This window comes from Schistocerca serialis, chromosome 3 (assembly GCF_023864345.2).
Source record: "Schistocerca serialis cubense isolate TAMUIC-IGC-003099 chromosome 3, iqSchSeri2.2, whole genome shotgun sequence".
Taxonomy (NCBI): Eukaryota; Metazoa; Arthropoda; class Insecta; order Orthoptera; family Acrididae; genus Schistocerca; species Schistocerca serialis.
The window spans coordinates 211,030,349-211,043,345 of NC_064640.1; the positions used below are offsets into that span (position 1 = coordinate 211,030,349).

At 42.8% G+C, this 12,997-nt stretch overlaps 1 protein-coding gene across 4 annotated transcripts in view; it reads right to left on the reverse strand.

The window, feature by feature from the left end:
- The window catches only part of LOC126469930 (protein FAM102A), a 482,093-nt gene that overhangs the window by 99,029 nt on the left and 370,067 nt on the right, over window positions 1-12,997 (reverse strand). The window lies entirely within an intron of this gene.

The following is a 12,997-nucleotide window of genomic DNA, read 5'->3' on the forward strand; positions in this document are numbered from 1 at the left end:
CTGCGATTTACCCTCATCTGTCACGGAAAGAGTTATTTTCTCACACACGTCACTAAACTGAACTGCGCTCAAGTAGACCAGACAAATGCAAAAACGGCCACAGGTAGTAAAATTTGCTCTTGCAGTGCAGAGCCTGAGATGACATGACCGGTCCAAAAATATGTAACCTTACCGACCACCGACGTCGATTTGAAACGCAAGCAAAATTGATGTTAGTTCTTTTAACTAAACCACAACACTGCCAGTGAATTATAAATATCGATACACGCCTCTGAGGGCTCCAACGGTTAAAGTCAACCAGCGGAAGCAACGTCAATTTCTGAGTAGTGACAATTAGCAAGAATGGACGGATGTATACCCACTCAAAGGTGTCTTCCGGGAAGCTAGTAAGCAACTGGAACAAAAACTTGATCTCTCTCATTCCAGTCAGTCACATTTAGTGGAACATCAGCCATCTAGTTCCGCAACTTCGTTGGTGTTACACGAAGACCGCATTCTGTACACTTCCCTCGACCATTTCTCTTCTTAGTTCGGGAAAGTAAGCAAATCCTCGTTTCAGTCCCTCACAAACTACAACGCAGATCAGGCCCCATCTGGCAGCCTGGATGGTTTTAAGGCTTCTCACACGACTACACCACTGGTCATTAAAATTGCTACACCACGAAGAAATGCAGATGACAAACGGGTATTCATTGGACAAATATATTATACTAGAACTGACATGTGATTATATTTTCACGCAATTTGGGTGCATAGATCATGAGAAATCAGTACCCCGAACAACCACCTCTGACCGTAATAACGGCCTTGATGCAACTGGGAACTGAGTCAAACAGAGCTTGGATGACATGTACAGGTACAGGTACAGCTGCCCATGCAGTTTCAACACGATAACGCAGTTCATCAAGAGTAGGGACTGGTGTATTGTGACGAACCAGTTGCTCGGCCACCATTGACCAGACGTTTCCAATTGGTGAGAGATCTGGAGAATGTGCTGGCCAGGGCAGCAGTCGAACATTTTCTGTATCCAGAAAGGCCCGTACAGGACCTGCAACATGCGGTCGTGCATTATCCTGCTGAAATGCAGGGTTTCGCAAGGCTCGAATGAAGGGTAGCGCCACGGATCGTAACACATCTGAAATGTAAGGTCCACTGTTCAAAGTGCCGTCAATGCGAACAAGAGGTGACCGAGACGTGTAACCAATGGCACCCCATACCATCACGCCGGGTGATACGCCAGTATGGCGATGATGAATACACGGTTCCAATGCGCGTTCACCACGATGTCATCAAACACAGATGCGACCATCATGATGCTGTAAACAGAACCTGGATTTATCCGAAAAAATGACGTTTTGCCATTCGTGCACCAAGGTTCGTCGTTGAGTACACCATCATAGGTGCTCCTGTCTGTGATGCAGCGTCAAGGGTAACCGCAGTCATGGTCTCTGAGCTGATAGTCCATGCTGTTGCAAACGTCGTCGAACTGTTCGTACAGATGGTTGTCGTCTTGCAAATGTCCCCGTCTGTTGACTCAGGGATCAAGACGTGGCTGCATGATCCGTTACAGCCATGCGGATGAGATGCCTGTCATCTCGACTGCTAGTGATAGGAGGCCGTTGGGATCCAGCACGACGTTCCGTATTACCCTCCTGAACCCACCGATTCCATACTCTGCTAACAGTCATTGGATCTCGACCAACGCGAGCAGCAATGTCGCGATACGATAAACCGCAATCGCGATAGGCTACAATCCGACCTTTATCAAAAGTTGGAAACGTGATGGTACGCATTTCTCCTCATTACACGAGGCATCACATAAACGTTTCAACAGGCAACGCCGGTCAACTGCTGTTTGTGTATGACAAATCGCTTGGAAACTTCCCTCGTGTCAGCACATTGTAGGTGTCGCCATCGGTTCCAACCTTGTGTGAATGCTCTGAAAAGCTAATCATTTGCGTATCACAGCATCTTCTTCCTGTCGGTTAAATTTCGCGTCTGTAGCACGTCATCTTCGTGGTGCAGCAATTGTAATGGCCAATATTGTATTTAACCAAATACTGGACTGACTCCATCTTTAGAAAATGTTTAAAGAATGAGTGAAACAACAACATGTGAAACAAACGTGGCAGCCTTCTAAAGCATTTTACACGTCTGAGGTCATCCCTAGAATAGTTTAGTTACCACGAAGTCTGCGGTGCAGTCAAGTGTAACTGGCCACTCGTCTCCGTGGTCCTGCTGTCCTATGACAATAAAAGAGGTGGCCCGGAGAAATCGCAGTAGCATTCTGCGGTTAAAAGCGGCCGTAAAAGGCGGAAACAGTTTTGAGATAAGATAAACTCTACCGCCGTAAATGAAGTCTTACAGCTTCTCACTTCACGTGAGAGGAAATTTGTTTGCCAGGTTTCGATGCCTGCTTTGTTCAGTGTATCATGTTATCAACATTTGGCCCACTGCAAATATGGGTATTCACCTTCTCATAAACGTCCATGTCGTTAGCGATCGAACACCAGCCCGGTTGAACAATGACGGGCTTTTACAATGAACCATTCGAGCATTCGCCTGCAGCATTCTACGAAAAATACAGATAAACGTAAGTCTCGATGGCGGAATGCGAATTTGAACTAATCTCTTATCACATACAAACCGCGTCTTAAGTATTCGCTGAACAGAGAAATCTGGAGTTGTGCTCTGCCTCTGATCTCCATGACAAATAAATAAAAACATAGCATTATTCCTGCTTACTAATAGGCAAACAAGCCATGTCACGAAATAATGAAACGATATATTTCTCTATTCCAAATTTTATTGAACCCAAATGTTAAAGAGCTGTCAGGCGTTAAAATTAGCTGTGTGTACACATTTATTGTCGTTACTACAAGCAATGGACAAAATGTAACTTAGCTTTTCAATGGAGGGAGTTATATGTGATATAGTTCTGCTGAAATCTCCGCTCAATTTGTAAATCAAAGATCGGTTGAAGCACACTAACTACATCCAATCGATTACTTTAAAAGGAAGATCATTTGTTCACAATAAACTCAATTTCTGCGAAAAAAAAGTTTGTTCTGATATAACATTACACACCCTTTCGGCTACTACATAATTGTCACTGAAATTATTCGTCGCCTTCTATATCCATATTTTTACTTACATACACTATCACAATTATTCGTTTGATTTAAGATTTCGTATTTGGTTTCTTTTTCAGAACTTATCTGCAGGATTACTAACATTGATTAGGCTTCAGAAACACTTCTTATGATATCCAAATCATATTTTTGTACGATGTCCTCGGAACACGTATCACATAAACGTTCTTGCAATGTATAATCTTAGGGTTCTTTGTCATCAGCTCACAAACATCCTCCAAGCCTTGTTAGTATCCAACGATGTAGCAATGTATAAGCTACTGTACGAGTTTGTCAACACTGCCAACATCAAGCTGTAGCTCCCTGCGCTTATAATCTAATGCTCTTGTTAGTTAAAATGCTAGCGGAAGACTAAAGCTCAATTAACTCTGCAGACTATGGAACGCTCAGCCTCTAAATGTATGTCACTACGTACCTCCTATGTTTACATGTCAGAGCCGGCCGGAGTGCCCGTGCGGTTCTAGGCGCTACAGACTGGAGCCGAGCGACCGCTCCGGTCGCAGGTTCGAATCCTGCCTTGGGCATGGATGTGTGTGATGTCCTTAGGTTAGTTAGGTTTAATTAGTTCTAAGTTCTAGGCGACTGATGACCTCAGAAGTTAAGTCGCATAGTGCTCACAAGGGAACCTCCCCATCGCACCCCCCTCAGATTTAGTTATAAGTTGGCACAGTGGATAGGCCTTGAAAAACTGAACACAGATCAATCGAGAAAACAGGAAGAAGTTGTGTGGAACTATGAAAAAATAAGCAAAATATACAAACTGAGTAGTCCATGCGGAAGATAGGCAACATGAAGGAAAGTATGGGTTTATGAGCGCCGTGGTCCCGTGGTTAGCGTGAGCGGCTGCGGAATGAGAGGTACTTGAGTTCAAGTCTTCCCTTGAGTGAAAAGTTTAATTTTTTATTTTCAGTTTATGTGACAAATTCTTATGTTTTCATCACTTTTTTGGGAGTGATTATCACATCCACAAGAAAACCTAAATCGGGCAAGGTAGAAGAATCTTTTTACCCATTCGCCAAGTGTACAAGTTAGGTGGGTCGACAATATATTCCTGTCATATGACGCACATGCCGTCACTAGTGTCGTATAGAATATATCAGAAATTTTTTCCTGTGGAGGAATCGGTTGACCTATGACCTTGCGATCAAATGTTCTCGGTTCCCATTGGAGAGGTACGTCCTTTCGTCTACTAATCGCACGGTTCTGCGGTGCGGTCGCAAAACACAGACAGTAAACTTATTACAGTGAACAGAGACGTCAATGAACGAACGGACAGATCATAACTTTGCGAAAATAAAGAAAGTAAAATTTTCACTCGAGGGAATACTTGAACCAAGGACCTCTCGTTCCGCAGCTGCTCACGCTAACCACGGGACCACAGCGCTACGAAGCCCATACTTTCCTTGATGTTGCATATCATGCCATTGACTACTCAGTTTGTATATTTTGTTTATTTTTTTCATAGTTCCACACAACTTCTTCCTGTTTTCTCGATTGATCTGTGTTCAGTTTTCCAAGGCCTATCCACTGTGCCAACTTATAACTAAATCTGAGGGGGGTGCGATGGGGAGGTTCCCTTGTCAGAGCCATTTGAACCATTTTGTACATGTCTGAATACTTTCGTATCCGCAGGTGTGGCTGTAACACCCTAGTCTGGTTCTTGTAAACTTTTATCCTATTTGGTCTAGACGGTACTTACAGGCCTAAAAAAATATTCAACTTCCTATCCGCAGCTTTTGAAGCAGTTCACATATGACATACACAGACCATTTTATTGTTAATTTAGATATATAGCCATTAATGTGGACAGAATACCCCAAACGTGTACCAACGGCGATTTATCATTTCTTATTGTGTTACCCACAGGATTTTTATACCATACTACCACTGTGTATCGTGTTTTCCATTTTCGTCTTGTTTACTCGCTTTGGTACATACTGATTGTAAACCTTGTTTTATGTCGAATCAGTCCTTTGTTAATTCTATGTCACATGGTACCTGGGTACGACTTAAAACAATGTGTTCCATGAACTGAGAAAACCAACTGTAATGTAACATTTCCTGTGTTTGGCTGGCTGTACGGGCACTTTCAGAAAGCCAATCAATTTAAAAAAATTCTTATTAGCTGTGATGTAATGGGTTTTGTGGAGGATACCTCCCATGGACAAACACTGTAAAGTCTAATACGAAAGCACTGCTTAAGTTACTTTTTCAACGCTTTCTTTGAAACAGATTCTGAAGAAAATGGATTAGATCAGCGGATGTACAAGGTTGAAATACCTTGATATTAGTAAACAGCTTCATCCAAAAGATGTTTACATAATATTAAGTAAAACTTCAACACGAAAGCATCCATTATTTACGAAATAATTTACCTTACAGCAGCGTAGACTTGAGTTGAAGGGCATTTTGTGATGGAGACATTTCGCAACAATGTCGTCGTCTTAGAAGGCTGCACAAGCTCCCAGTTCACTTAACTAATCTCGTTTGGATATGGTCTGCCGCTGTTCATTGTCTCCACTGCGCTGATCAATCACATGACCTTAAAATTAATGTTACGCGTTTTCTCCTTCTTAAGTGTTCAACTCTTGCTAGTGGACTGCTGTTCAAGCATTCTAATCCTCGCGGTGTACGAAATTTTCTTCGTTATTATTTGGCGTCAAGAGAAAAAGTTGTGGGGGGGATATAGCTCGTACACTAAATAAGTAGTGCCTCGAATCTATGCCGTTTCTAATGGTGGGAATGTTTGACACTGTTAGTGTAGATCCATCTGTGGGGTCGTAGTGTTGTGTTATGTTTCGAGACTGTATTAATAAAAAAATAGAAAAAATTTAAGCTGTTGGCTTTCAAAGTTTCAGGTATCTTAAATAGTCACACCACACACACACACACACACACACACACACACACACACACACACACACACACACACTTGAGTACAATACACGGAATTTTCATACAGCCTTGTGAAACGTCCAGAAAAGTTCTCGCTCGTCACATTGGCTCGACTGCCACTTATGTCGTCAAAACGTTGACCCTTCACGTGAATTTCTGCATTTTGTCGTTTTGTGGTAGGTTCGTATTCAAAACACTATGTGTCGTCACCCACGGTAATTTTTCTCCAGAAGAGAAATGTCCGCGTTTTGCATTTCAGTCAAGTCGTGGGAATGATCCACGCATCGTTGTTATTGTCCGGGAAGCAAGGTGTGCGGACAAACTATGCACACACTTCTCTCTCCTTCAAAACATCGTGGAGAATGTCTTTGACATTTGACTTAGAGATGATCCATTGCAATTCGTGACACAGCAAGGTTGACACATTACAGCCGCGCGCCCACTACTTAACACTGCCAGCTCACAACTGAGTGATTTTTCCATCCACGATTTCATAACATTCCAAGCAGAAGTCATTTAATCTTCATTGATTTCATTTCCACGGGTCATTTAATTTGACTACATTTCATTCCTGTCTTATGTATTGCTTGTGGCAGGGTAAGCCACGAGGCTCCATAGAACTTGGTGGAACTATTCCCGTACACCTCGCACACCACATACCTCTGATAGTAGTGTTCGGAGGAGGAGATCAGTGTTCAACGTCCGGTCGACAACAAGATCACCAGAAACGGAGCACAAGCTCGGATTAGTTAAGGCTGGAAAAGGAAAGCGCACGTGCCCTTTCGAAGGAACCATCCCGGCGTTTGCCTTAAGCGACTTAGGAGAATCATGGAAAACCTAAATCAAGATGGCCGGACGCGGGTTTGAACCTTCGTCCTCCCGAATGCGAGTCCAAGTGTGCTAACCATTGTGCTATCCCCGCTCGGGATTAATGTTCGGAAATCATAAGGGGAAACATCAGTGATAATGAAAGTATGAGTCAGGTCTCGAGGCGCGCTCAGATAATCGAATGGCTAAGGTGACTGCTTGCGATAAGTAGGAAACCATCGCTCGAGTCCCGTTCCGGGACAAATTTTCGAATATTACTAAATACTTACCAGAAAGATTTCAATCGCAAACCGCTCAATCCAAATCAGTCGTTTGTTATCAAGTGTTCACGTCACGTCATACCTTACCGAATGAGCCGTAGAACAACGCTGAAACAAGGCCACCTCAAGTCGCAGTATACACAATATAGTGCAAAGTCTCTGGGTACCCCACTGAGTGTGCTTGTGTCACATCAGGCTACTCTGACGAGTCAACGTCACTAACATTTATTGTATCAGAATGAGAAGGGAGCGAGTTCGGCACTGCCAGAGGAATTCCGTAGGAACTGTGTGTGCCCAGGTTAGCTGTAGCAGTGTTACTGCGGAGTGGAAACGCCATTGAAGAACCGAGCCCAACCATCGCTGAAGAAGATCGCGTAACTATGAGAAGTACTGTCCGACTAAAATCGGCAGACATACTTGTCATCTGTTACAGGGGAACTTCCGTTACAGTCATGCTGGCTGCAAAAAGAGCCATAGACAAGTGAAAAGACCTTTTCACATTCGTGTCGCTGCCCAAAGTCCATTGATCGTAAGAATGAATGAGCCATGCGTTGTGAACAATGCCCCCATTGGTCTGTGGAGTAGTAGAAAAATGGCTCTGAGCACTATGGGACTCAACTGCTGAGGTCATTAGTCCCCTAGAACTTAGAACTAGTTAAACCTAACTAACCTAAGGACATCACAAACATCCATGCCCGAGGCAGGATTCGAACCTGCGACCGTAGCGGTCTTGCGGTTCCAGACTGCAGCGCCTTTAACCGCACGGCCACTTCGGCCGGCCATCGGAGTAGTAGAACAAGGTTTTATGGAGTGACAGGTACAGTACATACGACTTTCGCACGTGTGCTGGACCGGGCGAATGATTCGCAAACAAAAAAAAAAATGTAATTCTGAGATAGTGAACATCGGTATATAAGTGGAAAGATAATCGTTGTGTGTTTTTATGTTTTTACACGGATTATTGAGTTTGGTCGATTACACAGTGAACGCTGGTGTTGATGAAGCGATTTAGATAATAGCGAGCCTCTCACAGTATCGCAATGTAGTGGAATCAGGCTGTTCATATATCGGCATACCAATGCTGGTGTCCAGGAATCTTACTTGAATAATGAACTGGGTGTTGCAGGAATGACCTGCTCAAAACCTCGACTTGGTCACCGAACATCTGTCAGTCGAACTAGAGTGTCGACTACATGTTACGTAACTTCGCCGAAGATGAACAGCAATGACTCAAAGTTTCAGGACGAATGGAAATGAACGCTGCCTCATCGCATCAGACACAACTACACACAGTTCCTCTTGGTACCTATCAATATACAAGCACGTAGCATATAGGGTACTACTTAACAGAGCCAATGAAGTACTATACAGTAACAATAACCGCGGGAAGGAATGCCGCAAATTAAAAAACATGCCGTCTGCAGCCATTGAGTATATTGATAAACTTGCAAACAGTATCACAAAGAAAAGTGGGAACAATAAGCCAAAAGCACAGAAATCCTGCGCCTGAGTACCGTTCGTATGGAGACAAAAATCACCCACAAAATTCCTAATATGTTCAGACTGCACAGAGTCAAAACTGCTTTCTTAACAGAAAACCAACTACAATACACTCAGACATCACGTAAACACTGTGATATATAAATAGTCTAGGCGGGAAGTATAAAATTGTTTGTAGAACTTGTTAAGCCCTGTGTGTAAAGCTAACAGAGCGAGATATTCGAGAACGTTACATTTCACACATCAATGCTTAGCAGATAACTACTAAAATTTAGTAATAGATCTCCTCACCCCCCCCCCCCCCCACACACACACCCACACCCACACACACACACACACACACACACACACACACACACACACACACACACACACACACACACACACACAATGACAGTGCTAATGCTTTTCATGATATAAAAAATTGTAAATTACGTAAAGCTGGCAAGAGACGTCTAATGGATTTCAACAAACACTTTACAATCTTCATCAACGGCATAATGTACGTCGTGTGGCCGAGAGGTTCTAGGCGCTTCAGTCTGGAACCGCACGACATCTACGGTCGCATGTTCGAATCCTGCCTCGGACATGGATGTGCCTGATGTCCTTAGGTTAGATGGGTTTAAGTAGTTCTAAGTTCTAGGGGGCTGATGACCTCAGATTTTATGTCCCAAATGCTCAGAGCCATTTGAACCATAATGTACGTAAATAAGTTTCCGACCGACAGAACAAAGTAAACCATGAAATTCTTCAAAAATATCGCCAAAGTTGAATGCTTCATTAACTGCTATGATATAGCATTGAAGAATGCGCTTAGTGGTAGGCATAAAAACAGTAAATAAATAACTGAAATACGACCACATTTACTGCCAACTGATAATATTCAAAATGTGTGTGAAATCTTATGGGACTTAACTGCTAAGGTCATCAGTCCCTAAGCTTACACACGACTTAACCTAAATCATCCTAAGGACAAACACACACACACACACACACACACACACACACACACACACACACACACACACCCATGGCCGAGGGAGGACTCAAACCTCCGCCGGGACCAGCCGCACAGTCCATGACTGCAGTGCCCGAGACCGCTCGGCTAATCCCGCGCGGCAACAGATGATGAAAAAGTGTTACAAATATATTTATTTTGTAGAAAATGGATGTCCGTTTTAAGTGCCACCATAAAAAGTCACAAAAGAAAAACTTCTAATAAGTTCTGGGATTGAGTTTCCTACAAGAGTTTTACGGAAAGTAGTCTCCGTTAACGTATAAACAAAATATTAGAATTGTTGAAGCACGTCAGAAAAATCGTAAAATTGCACCTTCGTATTATTTCTGTAACATAATAGCTATTAATACTTAAGTATTTCTCATACATCTGAAAGTGTTGACACATTCCCTCTACATAAAATTTTGTCGCCTGAGGTGGTAGTCATGCCTTGACAGTATCTTTAAGAGCTTCGTTGTAGTCAAAGCGTTGTAAGCCAAGCCACAAGAGGTGGCAATCACTTTGAGCCACATCTGTATTGTGCGGCGGCTGTCCAAAAAAGTCAATTTTCTGTGCCAGTTCGTTGTTAACTATACCACGGACGACCACTTCTGGCATTATCATGAACATTCGCCCGCCCATTCTTAAACGAATGACAAAACTGACGAACGACATCCTCACTCATCACATCTGGTCTGTTTACAGCAATATTTCGTGATTAATATAAACAGTTTTGAGATTTTTTTTGCCAAACAAAATCTTATTACAGAACGGATTTCACATTTGATAAGCTTTCGACTGAACTTAAATTTTGAACAGCTTCTGCGGGTGAACGAGGAGCAATGTTGCTTTCTCGTATATCTCAGCTCTAACAAGGGAAATTCCCCATCGCACCCCCCTCACATTTAGTGGTAAGACGGCCCAGTGGATAGCTGAACACAGATCAAGCATGAAAACAGGAAGGAGGTGTATTGAACTGTAAAAAGGGCAAAGTAGAAATAGTGAACGGTCCAAGATTAACAAGTGCAATATTGAGCGAAAGCCAACAGCCGCGGCGTAATGGTTAAGTGGTAACGGTGTTGGACTGTGAAGCAGACGACCCATGGTCAAAACTATCTCGTGACATTTATATTTATGTTTACGTTTTTTTTTCACAATATTATGAGCTGTCCGTCCGGTCATTGAAATGTTTGTTCTCTTTCTGTAGTCTTGGCAACTGTCATACTGTACACTGGTTACAGAATGAGTCATGTGGTAAGAATACGTTGCCGTCACAAGTAAACGTAATGAACAGTGAGAAAAGGCGAGAATCCACATCTACGTCCCACAGAAATGAAAACAACAAATAAAAGGGTGTGAGCTACGTTACAAAAAAGGAAATCAAAAGTCAAAACTTACAACTTCAAAAACGTTAAGAACATATATTTTGACAGAGCACAGAGAAACTGTGCGATTGTAAAACTGTTGCGTTGATTTGTTGCAGCTTATGTGGCTAATTATTATGTTTTCAACATTTTCTTGGGGGTGATCACATTCATACGAACACCTAAATCGGGCAAGGAGGCATTATCTCACTCACCCACCCACCAGGCGTACAAATTAGGTGCGTCGGTACCAGATTGCTGGCAAAGGACACACGTACTGTCACTAATGACGTGTATGACACACAGTCGTATTTTCTCGGTGAAAGATTCGGTTGACTTGTCGCCTCGTCATCAAATGTTCGCGTTCCCGTCCGAGAGCTACTTCGTTTCGGCTGCTAATACAGTAGTTGTGAAGAATTAACTTTCATTGTAAGTCCCTTCCTTACATCTCGCTGTTTCAAACGGACGATACATCACGACACAGACACAAATTTGAATACAGCGAAAAGCTAAAAGAAAGTTTCTATTTTGCTTTTTTTCCACAGTTCAGTACACCACCTTCCTGTTTTCATGCTTGCTCTGTGTTCAGGTTTAGACAAGCTGTCCACTGGGCCCTCTTATCACAAAATCAGATGGGGGGGGGGGGGAGAGGGTGCGATGGCCAATTTCCCTTTTAAGCACACCGACTTGCTGCGTGACTGTTGCGTCCCCACATTTCATCCCACGCTTCATTGAAACGATGCATAATATTCGGATAGCTTCAGTTAAACGGACTGTCCGTAGTGACGATATCTGTGATGGTGGGTTTTTTTTTTTTTTTTTTTTTACAAGTGACTTCACAGAAACCAAGTGGTTTTCATCAAGCTCGCAGCTTCTAACAAGGGAACCTCCCCATCGCACCCCCCTCAGATTTAGTTATAAGTTGGCACAGGGATAGGCCTTGAAAAACTGAACACAGATCAATCGAGAAAACAGGAAGAAGTTGTGTGGAACTATGAAAAAAATAAGCAAAATATACAAACTGAGTAGTCCATGGGAAAGGTAGGCAACATCTAGAAGAGTGTTAGCTTACGAGCGCCGTGGTCCCGTGGTTAGCGTGAGCAGCTGTGGAACGACAGGTCCTTGGTTCAAATCTTCTCCCGGGTGAAAATTTTAATTTTTTATTTTCAGATAATTATCAAAGTTCAGGCACTCACACATAATCAACTTCGCTCTCCAAAATTCCAGGACATGTTCAGATTTGCTTGGACATATACAGAATTTGACGGTCTACGCATGGAAACATTTGAAAACGTAAAAAACATACGTTTTGACAGAGCACAGGGAAAACTGTGCGACACTGAAACTGTTGCATTCATTTGATGCAGTTTATGTGGCAAACTCTTATGTTTTCTTCACTTTTTTGGGAGTGATTATCACATCCACAAGAAAACCTAAATCGGGCAAGGTAGAATAATCTTTTTACCCATTCGCCAAGTGTGCAAGTTAGGTGGGTCGACAACATATTCCTGTCATGTGACGCACATGCCGTCACCAGTGTCGTATAGAATATATCAAACGTGTTTTCCTGTGGAGGAATCGGTTGACCTATGACCTTGCGATCAAATGTTTTCGGTTCCTATTGGAGAGGCACGTCCTTTCGTCTACTAATTGCACGGTTTTGCGGTGCGGTTGCAAAACACACACAAACGTATTACAGTGAACAGAGACGTCAATGAATGAAAGGACAGATCGTAACTTTGCGAAAATAGATAAAGTAAAATTTTCATTCGAGGGAGGACTCGAACCAAGGACCTTTCGTTTCGCAGTTGCTCACTCTAACCACGAGACCACGGCGCTCATCAGCGAACATTGTCCGTTATGTTGCTTATCTTGCACATGGACTACTCAGTTTGTATATTTTGCTTATTTTTTCATAGTTCCACACAACTTCTTCCTGTTTTCTCGATTGATCTGTGTTCAGTTTTTCAAGGCCTATCCACTGTGTCAATTTATAACTAA